Here is a 9,219-nt window from a genome sequence, read left to right on the forward strand (position 1 = left end):
TGAATTTTGCTTTCTGAATTAAACTCAGAAGAGTCCCATGAATCCATTTGAGTAGCATTGTTTGCATTTTTGTAGGTAATGCTGTGTGTACAGAGGTTTCCAAATGATATTGAAGTGTAGGTAGTGCTCAATGTCTTGGAGAGCAGAGCTTCCATCAGAGGGACTGGAGAAAATTGTCTGGGAGCAGCCTTGGGATGTGCAGAGAAAGCAAAAGCAAATCCCTGTGCTGGCTGGGGTAACCCCATGCAGCGGCACAGGCTCAGGGAGACGAGCCAGGAGGCAGCTTCTTGGAAGACTTGGAAAGCCTGGTGGGTTGAAACACTGGAGCAAGTCCAGAAAAAGTTCACCAAGGGAATGTGGTGTGTGGACAGAGGTGCTCAGGGCAAGCCTTACCTCTGCCTGCAATTGCTACCTGGTGGGAGGGGAAAAGAAGAGCAGCCAAGCTCTTTGCACACTGCAGGAAAGAGGCAACAAACAGCATTTCTGAGTCTTAAAAGCCCTTGACCTTTCAGTGATGCATTATGCGTTTGCTGCTGGAGATAGAAGACACAGATGTTTTTCCTGCCTGATTATATCTTTGAACAGTATGTATTTTTGAACAGATTATTTTTTTTGAACAAGACAATAGTGCAGAGGTCTGTGTTCTCTACCACTGAAGACCCTGCTCCTTTTCTTTACTTCATAATCAACTTTTATTTTCTACCCCTTCTCAGTTTTTCTACTTCTAGTTTGTTCCATCTATCACTAAATATTATTTCTTTTCCTCTTTTTTTGTCGTTTAATTAATTTAATTTTTCTCTCTCTTTCTTTTTCTTTGAGGTTTCATCTACTTGATTTTCTGTGTCTCATTCTTTTTGATTCTTCTTGGTACTGACAGTAGAAAATGATGCCTTTTCTTGACATCTGCTCATATAATCACACATCTCTCTTTACCTACTCAGTTGCATGGATAAAGTTAACTTAGAAGCAGGAAACATGTAATTATCCACTTGAAACAAGTTTTTAAGGCAGTTCTAAGCACAGCTTATCAAAGAGGTATATTGTTTTAGCATATAGTTACAGATAGGGACTCAGTTAAGGTTGTAAAGTTGAAAATAAAATTTCTTTAGGTCACTGTTGTTTAGAAATTATTTTTTTATTTCTGTTTTTAAACACAAAAGAGAGTAAAAAACCTAAACTCCAACCAAGAATACTTAAGTATGGGCCAATGAGTTAAATTTAGGAACCTATCATCAGGTCAAACAAAGAGAAGGTAAAATGTAGAACTAGAGGGAAAAAAAGGATTACCAATCAAACCCTCAGCTTGCCTTCATTCTGAGAGCCCATTTAGCTGTGTGCTGCTGTCTCCATCACTCTGAGGAGACACAGACATCTGGTTTGCACCCTGCCTGAGTTCCTGCTTAGTTAATGGTAATTGGATGTGTAAAAGCGGTGCATGCATGAATAAGCAGGTAGATCTCACAACAGCAGGTATGCAAATCCGGGAGGCAGCTGGTCCTGGCTACCACTCCACTCCCTGAGCATCCCCTTTGCTGCAATCCCGGAAAAACAGTAAAGCACTTTCTGTGGAGGCAGCACAACCAGGTCACAACCAGGACGGGAAATCAGGTCACCAGTGTCCCGTTCTCTGCCCTGCCACTGACCTGCATGATCGCAAAAAGGCCCTGTCTTCTGCTCTTGCTCCCCAGATCTCTCCCTTCCGTGGATGGAGGCTGCCAGGGGAGGGATTACCTCTGCAGAGATCTTCACAGTGCCCACCACAAGGGTCAATTTAAAAGACTATAAAATGGAGATGGAAATAGAAAGCAATTAAATCTAAATTCTCCGTTTGATACTGCTTTAAGCCAGTTGAGCTTCCAGAGAAGTGATTTTCTACAGTAAATATTGGCAAATGGGTTGTAGTAAAAATAAAAACAAAGGAAAAAAAAAAAAAAAAGGAAAACGTTGATTTCCCTGACATTGACCTGCCCTGTCAGGCTGGGATGCGCATTCATCAGTGTCTCGCTCTTATCTGGTATCTGACATTCTGTGATCAGTTGAAAGCAAAGTAACACAGATGGATGGCGTTCCCTTTTGAAGAACAAAATGTACCGAGAACTGAATTTTCAAGTACATTCAACTTGAAGTTAACTCTTAGATTGAAGGAGCATCTTTTAAAGGAGAGGCAGGGAAAAAACAAAAACAAAACCAACCAGGAACTCAGAAGGGCATTTGGGGTTTCCCTATTGATGTGCACCAAAGTAAGCTAACATTTACATAGTCCCTGCTACCTGCAGTGTGCTCCAGACAATGGCTAATCAGTACTCATTACACAGCTTTAAAAAGGCCGAGTATTCTGGGGTGGTGACCTGCATCCTCCCAAATAAAACCTGGAGCCTGAGGCTATTTGGCCACACACCTCCATCCTTGGAGCTTTCCTGAGATCAGACTGGCTGTCCTCCTCCAAGGAACCTACCAGGCCTTGTATTCTTTCAGAGGAAAAGATCAATTTGTAGAAATATCATTTGCTAATGGAACAGGAAGGAATTTGATCCAGGGAATTTTTTAATTAATGAAAAGACTACTTTAGGAATCAAATAAGATGAGAATGAAATGGAGCACTGGCTCACACACCTGGAATTCATCATTACGATCCAGCAAAGGAAACAGCTAATTATGTGAAATTTTAAAAGATCATGAGGGATACAATGTTCCTGTTTCAAATTCTAAGCTATATTCCTACTGAATCCTTAGACTTCTGACTTACATTGGGGTATTGGGGTCAGATAGTAAGTACTAAGAACATCTTTTATATATCCTAGGGTTGTGTGTTTGATTATGCTCACATATGCTTATGGTGCCAGGAGCACCCTGATTTTTTTTTCAAGGTTTCTTCTTCTAGCCCAAAGATAGCTCTCGCCCAGAGAGTTAATTTTTTGGTGTTTTTTTTTTTTTTTTTTTTTTTTAGCAAAGGAAAAATCAAAATAATATTTAATACATGGTTCCATAGCTGCCACAGTCTTTTCTCCCTTGGTGTCAAAATTCTTCAAGTGTTCTGCAGCAAGAAGTTCTTTTCAATAATAAATTTAAACCTATAGAAGAAGCTAATCTTTATAGCTAGTGGACGAGCAGACTGTATTCTTTAAAATTTTGCATGCGGACTTTCTCTAATTTAAAATAAACTCTAATAAAAGCAGTCTCAATGTATTTTATTTCTAGTGTTATATAAATGCCACTCAAATTCAGAAATAAAATGCTTTCTGGACACAAATAATTTAATTATTTTTTCTAGTGTACGTCTTGAGGGTGACTCTCAGAGCTACTTTTGCTCCTAGATCTTCCACCTGGTAAATCATGCACGTAGGTGTCCGGCCAGGGGCACAAGCACTGAGGGGAAAAGATCAAAGACCTATAAATGTGTCAAACTTTCAAATGCAAATCACCTGCCATAACTCTGCTGAGAACAAATCCTTCATTATCACCATTCTGTGAAAGGCTTAAATTAGCCTGAATTAGCTGAAAAGAACAAGAAAAAGAAAGCCATCTATCTTCCTGTGAGTTTTATTACCTTTAGATTTATTTGGCTAATGGTTTGATAGCCCACTAATCCGAATATCTGCATAACCGATTTTTCAAATAAACCATAAATAAAATACACGATCACATAATGTTGTTATTAAAGTGAGATCTGTGATAATAAATTAATAAAAGAGCACTTAAAATAAGTCACTCCTTTTCATTGCCAAACTATGAGCTACTCTGAGTGATATAATAGCAATTATCAATTGACTTCTTAGTTTGAATCACATTTAGAGGAATTTTTTTATGGGCACTTCTTAAATTGTGTGTTCTCCAGACAGATGCTGCACTCATCTTTACTATTGGCTGTCATTCTGCAAACATAATTATTTTTCTAAGAGGTGCTATGTCTTGGAGTTTTTTATGAATAGTTTTAGTGATGTAATAGAATATTTGATCAATTTAACTGACTAAAAGAGCAGGAGTTATAACCCCCCACAATCACACTGTACTTTATTAGGGGAAGTCCTAGCACTGTATTTTGTTAAATGAACAACTGCAGAGAGGTTTTGTTAAGTGAACCTTATTTGGAGCTTGAAAGAGGAGAGACTGCTGTCAGAAAGCTCTTGGTTGGGTTGGACAAGGCAATGTCTGGGAGGAGCTGGCTGGGGACCCTGAGCTCCACAAGCTTCTTCACAAGGTGTCCTTGGGTGGGTCTGGTGGGACTTCCCAGAATATCTTTGCTGGTAAATTCTGTCTGCACCAAGGACACTTTGTACCTCACTGGCTCTTCTGTTGGTCAGATTTTTAATATATTCCCTCTCTGAAACATTCATCCCACAACAGTCACTTGCTTGGGTTGTATTTCAAGTTATCAATACAGTTAATCACAATATTCCAACTTGGGTCTTTTCCCCAGGCAGGAGTAACAAGGTTCTAAGATGTTCATACAAGAGGGCTATACCAGATCATATGGATGAGGACCCCACAATTTTGAAATCTTCTTGTTCACTGTCATGTCAGAGCAGCTCCAAGCTTTTGGCTTTTATGGTGAGAGTGTCCTGGCCATTGGAAGACACCAATGATTGTTTATAGTGATTTTTCCTGAATCTGTAACTTAGAGCTTCCCAGCACAAACAGTTTGTGTTGTAGTAGAAAAGAAAAAAAAATCCCACACCTAAATTACTGGTATTTTACAAGGTAAATATACTATCACCAAGAAGCTTTTGCAAGATAACACCTCTGTTATTGGTAGGAATATAATCTTGGTGGATTTGTTCAGTTCTCTGTAAAAATTCCAACATTTTCCATGCCAGAGCCACATATCCATTTTACGCAGTTATTCTTCAGATTATCACTGTGGGGAGAGGAAAGTTCTTTCTTTAAAACCTCAGTGGTGAACTACTGCGAACAGAACAAACAAAGAATTACTGGCCTTTTAATTTTTTTAATTAAATATGCTGGGTTGTTATACAGAAACCAATAGATTATGACAGGATATTTTTCAGCCCAGTTTCCAAACCACTAACACCAGAGATTACAGTGTGGAAGGTGCTGGATTAGAAGGCTCTGGATAAAGGTTTGTTTGGTAAATAGAAACTTGGCCTTTGAAGCTGAAAAAGCCACAACCAACCCCAAATAGAAAATATCACTGTTCATCCTGCTTGGTTTCATTATTATATCTCAGAACTCCTTATCTATCTGATTACTGTAGAATATTGCATATTCTAGCATTTCTTCTAGTATTGCTAAAAAGAATATTCTTAAAACAGAACAGCAGAATAACATGTTCTATGAGTTTTACCATTACCATACTAGAAACCATGGCAGGCAGCAACTGACTGTAATAGTGGGGAAAAACAACAAAATGTCATCAGCTGAAAAACAGCATTTCTTTAGAAATCACAAACAAAAATCATGAGGCTACAACTTTTCCCAAATATCTTTCTGGCAAATTCTAAGCAATCTGCAAGAAGAAAAGGGATTTTTAGAAAGGGAAACAGAGTGACATCCTCTTTGATGATGGCATTTCAGTAGGCACCAGAACAATGGTGTATTTCTGCTTGGAGATGCATGAGCACAAACCCATCACCTTCCCTTGGACCTGATTGATAGGAAGAACACCTACAAATCCCACACATCTCATGATAAATATTAAACACAGAGAACACAAATCACTATCTGAAACCATGCTGTATTTTTCAGGTTAAAAGGTAATAGAAAAGCAGGGGTAGATGCTGGGCTGTGCATGACTCACTAAAAATCATTGTAGGAGCCATAGACAGTGAGGACAACAGTTTGGCTGAGTTTGTACAAAGGAGTACAGAGCTGCTGATCTGCATGCCTTGGGCTTTCCCAAGAGGTTATACCAAATCTTTTGCACTTGCACATTCCCAGGCACTTGGCAACACAAGTGCTTGGGAATGCAGGATTTATATATGCCCTATGCCACCCCACTGTACTATTTCCTGTTTTTCTGTTGTATTTCCTAAACTTCTCTCTAATATCAGCATCCTCTTGTTCAGTTTTTTGATTACTCCTCAAGGCAAATCCTTTGCATCCTCATGTACCCTGCTGTACCCTCTGTATTCTTTGATGTGACAAGACAGCCAGAGACAGCCCACATCCCAGCTTAGGGCAGCACATGTGAGCTGGCTGCCCAGCAGACTGTCAGCAGAACCACTGCTGGTTTCTTTCCATCGGGAAGGCAAATCACTCTACTTCATATTTCTAGCTGGCACGTCTGATTTGGTAAAGAAGCCATTCAATAATTAGAAAAACTAGCAACACATTAGTCTGGAGATAAAGTCCTATGAAGCTCCTGTACATTAGGTATGCATGTGGATGTCACTCTTTGTTCCATTAAACTCCAGGTTTTGGGGATTCTGAGACTGAGTTCAGGGCTCTTTCCCATCCAGCTGTAGATCAAGCAGCAACTTTAACTCTCCAGTGCAAAAGCTTCAAAGAAAATGTCTGCAGTACACTGCAGTGGGCTGAGACAGAGGCTTAAAAGCTAAATCTGCTCTGGGACGTGGCAGTCACGTTGGACTGAAAGACAGTCTGAATTCAGCCTCAAAGGGGGCCACAAATTTCATGGTTTTGAGGCAGTTAAAACTTGGACTGTTTCTAGGGTTGTGCCTATCTCATCTGTCTGTTGTTATGTGGTGTCACTGCCAGGGCAGCACTGGGATCTTGGCATGGACAATTAAGACAGCATGCAAGGGCTCATCTAGTTTGCCTCTGAAATTATCCAAAACAGACCACACTCACAATTCCTTCTACCATGTGCCAAAGAATACCCAAAACTTACCACAGATCCAACGTTTGTGAAAAATATTTGGTGAGACAACTAGCTGAGCTTCAAGCTGGCTGCAGAGGTGCTCTAGCAGAGCAAATCGCATTTTAAAATAAGATATTCAAATAACAAATGCTAATGTAGAGCTACTTCTACACTACATTGGCATTTAAAATATTCCTGATTCTTTCCCTTAATTGATTTTTATTCAGGCAGCTACTGAAAATTAAATATCTATCAGGAATTTTAGTAGGGCTAGCTGTTTTTAATGAGTAAGATTTTCAAAGGTATGTCCCTTTCTCCAGTTGTGCTCAGTCTCTGAAGTGGCAAAACCTCTACAACTTGGTCAAGGGAAATTGGGGCAGGGGTGGACACAAGGCTTGGGCTTAAAGAATTTTAAAGTTTCTTATGTGATTAAATTAAATTCAGTACTGATGGTAGCTGTAACGCAGGATACACGAGCAGGAGAACTGTGCAGAGTGGTTCTGTCACCGATTGTAATTTTGTTTTCTTGAAACAGTTAAAGTGTTTTGTTTCCTGAAGGAAAAAGCGCCAAATCTAGCGCCGAGTTTACGGTTTCGTCAGTAGCACTTGGGTTTACAACAACTCCCAGTAATATTCTAACTGCAGTTTCCTTTTATCTGCTGTTATAATATGGCAGGGCCTGACACCTTTTTAGACATGAAAAGACTATCTTGTCTCAAGTAACAGCTGCCATTAGTCGCTTTTGCCACTCCATTTCCAAGGATCTCCCTTGACACAAGAACACAGAGCCAACACTGTGTAAAGTTAAATAAATCCCTTCTCAAATTAGGAAATTTCTTGGTTGACTATCAAAACATTTATTATATTCATCAAATTTTTGTGTTTGTTAGGTAGGTTCACATGTGGGTAAGTATTTCAGTAATCTCCACCTATGGAAAAATGACAATGGGATACAGAGACATTGAGAAGTGATCTTTTAAATTATATTTTTTTTCTAGCTCTCTATGTATAAAGTCTATGTAAACAGCATTTATTTTCCTTTCTTGTTGATTGTGGACCTGAAATAATAAGTTACAATCCTAAGGAATGTGAAGTAAATGTTTCCCTTTGTCAAGCTGTGCTGAATAAATGAGCTGCATTTAGTGTTTAATACTGTTTGTAAGTGGAAATATTTACCGTGCTAAGACAGAACCTGTGGCTCTGCTCTATAATTCTGTGAGCATCATTCCAGCTAGAGGGATGCCAGCAAGAGTGACAGATCAGGTAAAGTACTCAGGCTGGGACAGCAGTTGTGCAGAAAACCTTTCAGAAAATGACTTTAAGAAGGATGAGCTCCTTACCTGCCCCACCTCCATGGTAGGTACATTTTTATTACTTTGTATGAAGCACCCTGGTAGAGCCAATTCACACAGATCAGGACAGATGAAAAATGAAAATCTGTTCAGGCTCATGAGGTTGATGCATCAACTGATTTATTCTTACAGGCAGTTTAACATAATCCTGGAGAAACATTCTCTGCAGAAGAAAGTTATGTTACACCCCCTCAATTTACTTAAACATCATTCCCACAAGTGTGAGAGGTTGCAAAGCAGTCAGCACAGTAAAAAGCTCCAAAGAAAAACCATCCCTAATCTTTAGATTGAGTAAATTACATAAAGACGAGAAACCAAAACAATTTAAAAACTTTAATTACCCTTCTGTAATGAATCACAAGTTTAATTCAAGCAACAGTCATCCCCAATGATAAATGTTTTTATTTACTGCAATGAGCAGCTACAGCATAAATAGAGGGAACATTCTACACAGTTTTTTTTTCCCCCTACATCTATCACTGCTTCTACAGCAGTGGTAGAAAATTGGCACAAAATTTGGATGCATTACATATGAAAAAATGGAGAATTTTCTGCTTTTCATGCTTGAACTGTACTTGTGAAACCCAATTAATTAGCAGGAAAAATCAGCAACATAATATTTTTTCCTCTGCAGTTCTTAATCTATCTCATTTTTGACTTTCATAATTCAGATAATTCTGACAGTATTTTCACTTACTCATCTATTGAAGCAGTCATCTCAAGCAGACTTGGAAAACAAAGAAAATTCCCTCCAAAATCCACTCTGGCCCCTTGATTCTAAAGAAAGCTCTAAATCACAGAAATCCACACATTGTGGATGAAATTGAATAATCCCCCCAACAAAAGAGCACATTCCCATACCCTGGGAGAGAACAAAAGTGAGTGTGTCCACATGATGTTGGCATTTTTATTAATCAAAATTTAAACACTTGATTTCTAGTTTCAGTATTCAAAACCATCAGCAAGAAAAAAAACCCCATACATACCCAAAACCAGTGTTTTTCCACAAAAAAAACCCCACTCGGATCTCTCCATTACTGACCGCTGCATAAGGAATGGTTCCCTGCCCATAGCACAGGGGTTGGAACT

Source organism: Melozone crissalis, unplaced genomic scaffold, assembly GCF_028551555.1.
Source record: "Melozone crissalis strain CALT ecotype California unplaced genomic scaffold, PUWL_Pcris_2 ptg000027l_1, whole genome shotgun sequence".
Classification (NCBI taxonomy): domain Eukaryota; kingdom Metazoa; phylum Chordata; class Aves; order Passeriformes; family Passerellidae; genus Melozone; species Melozone crissalis.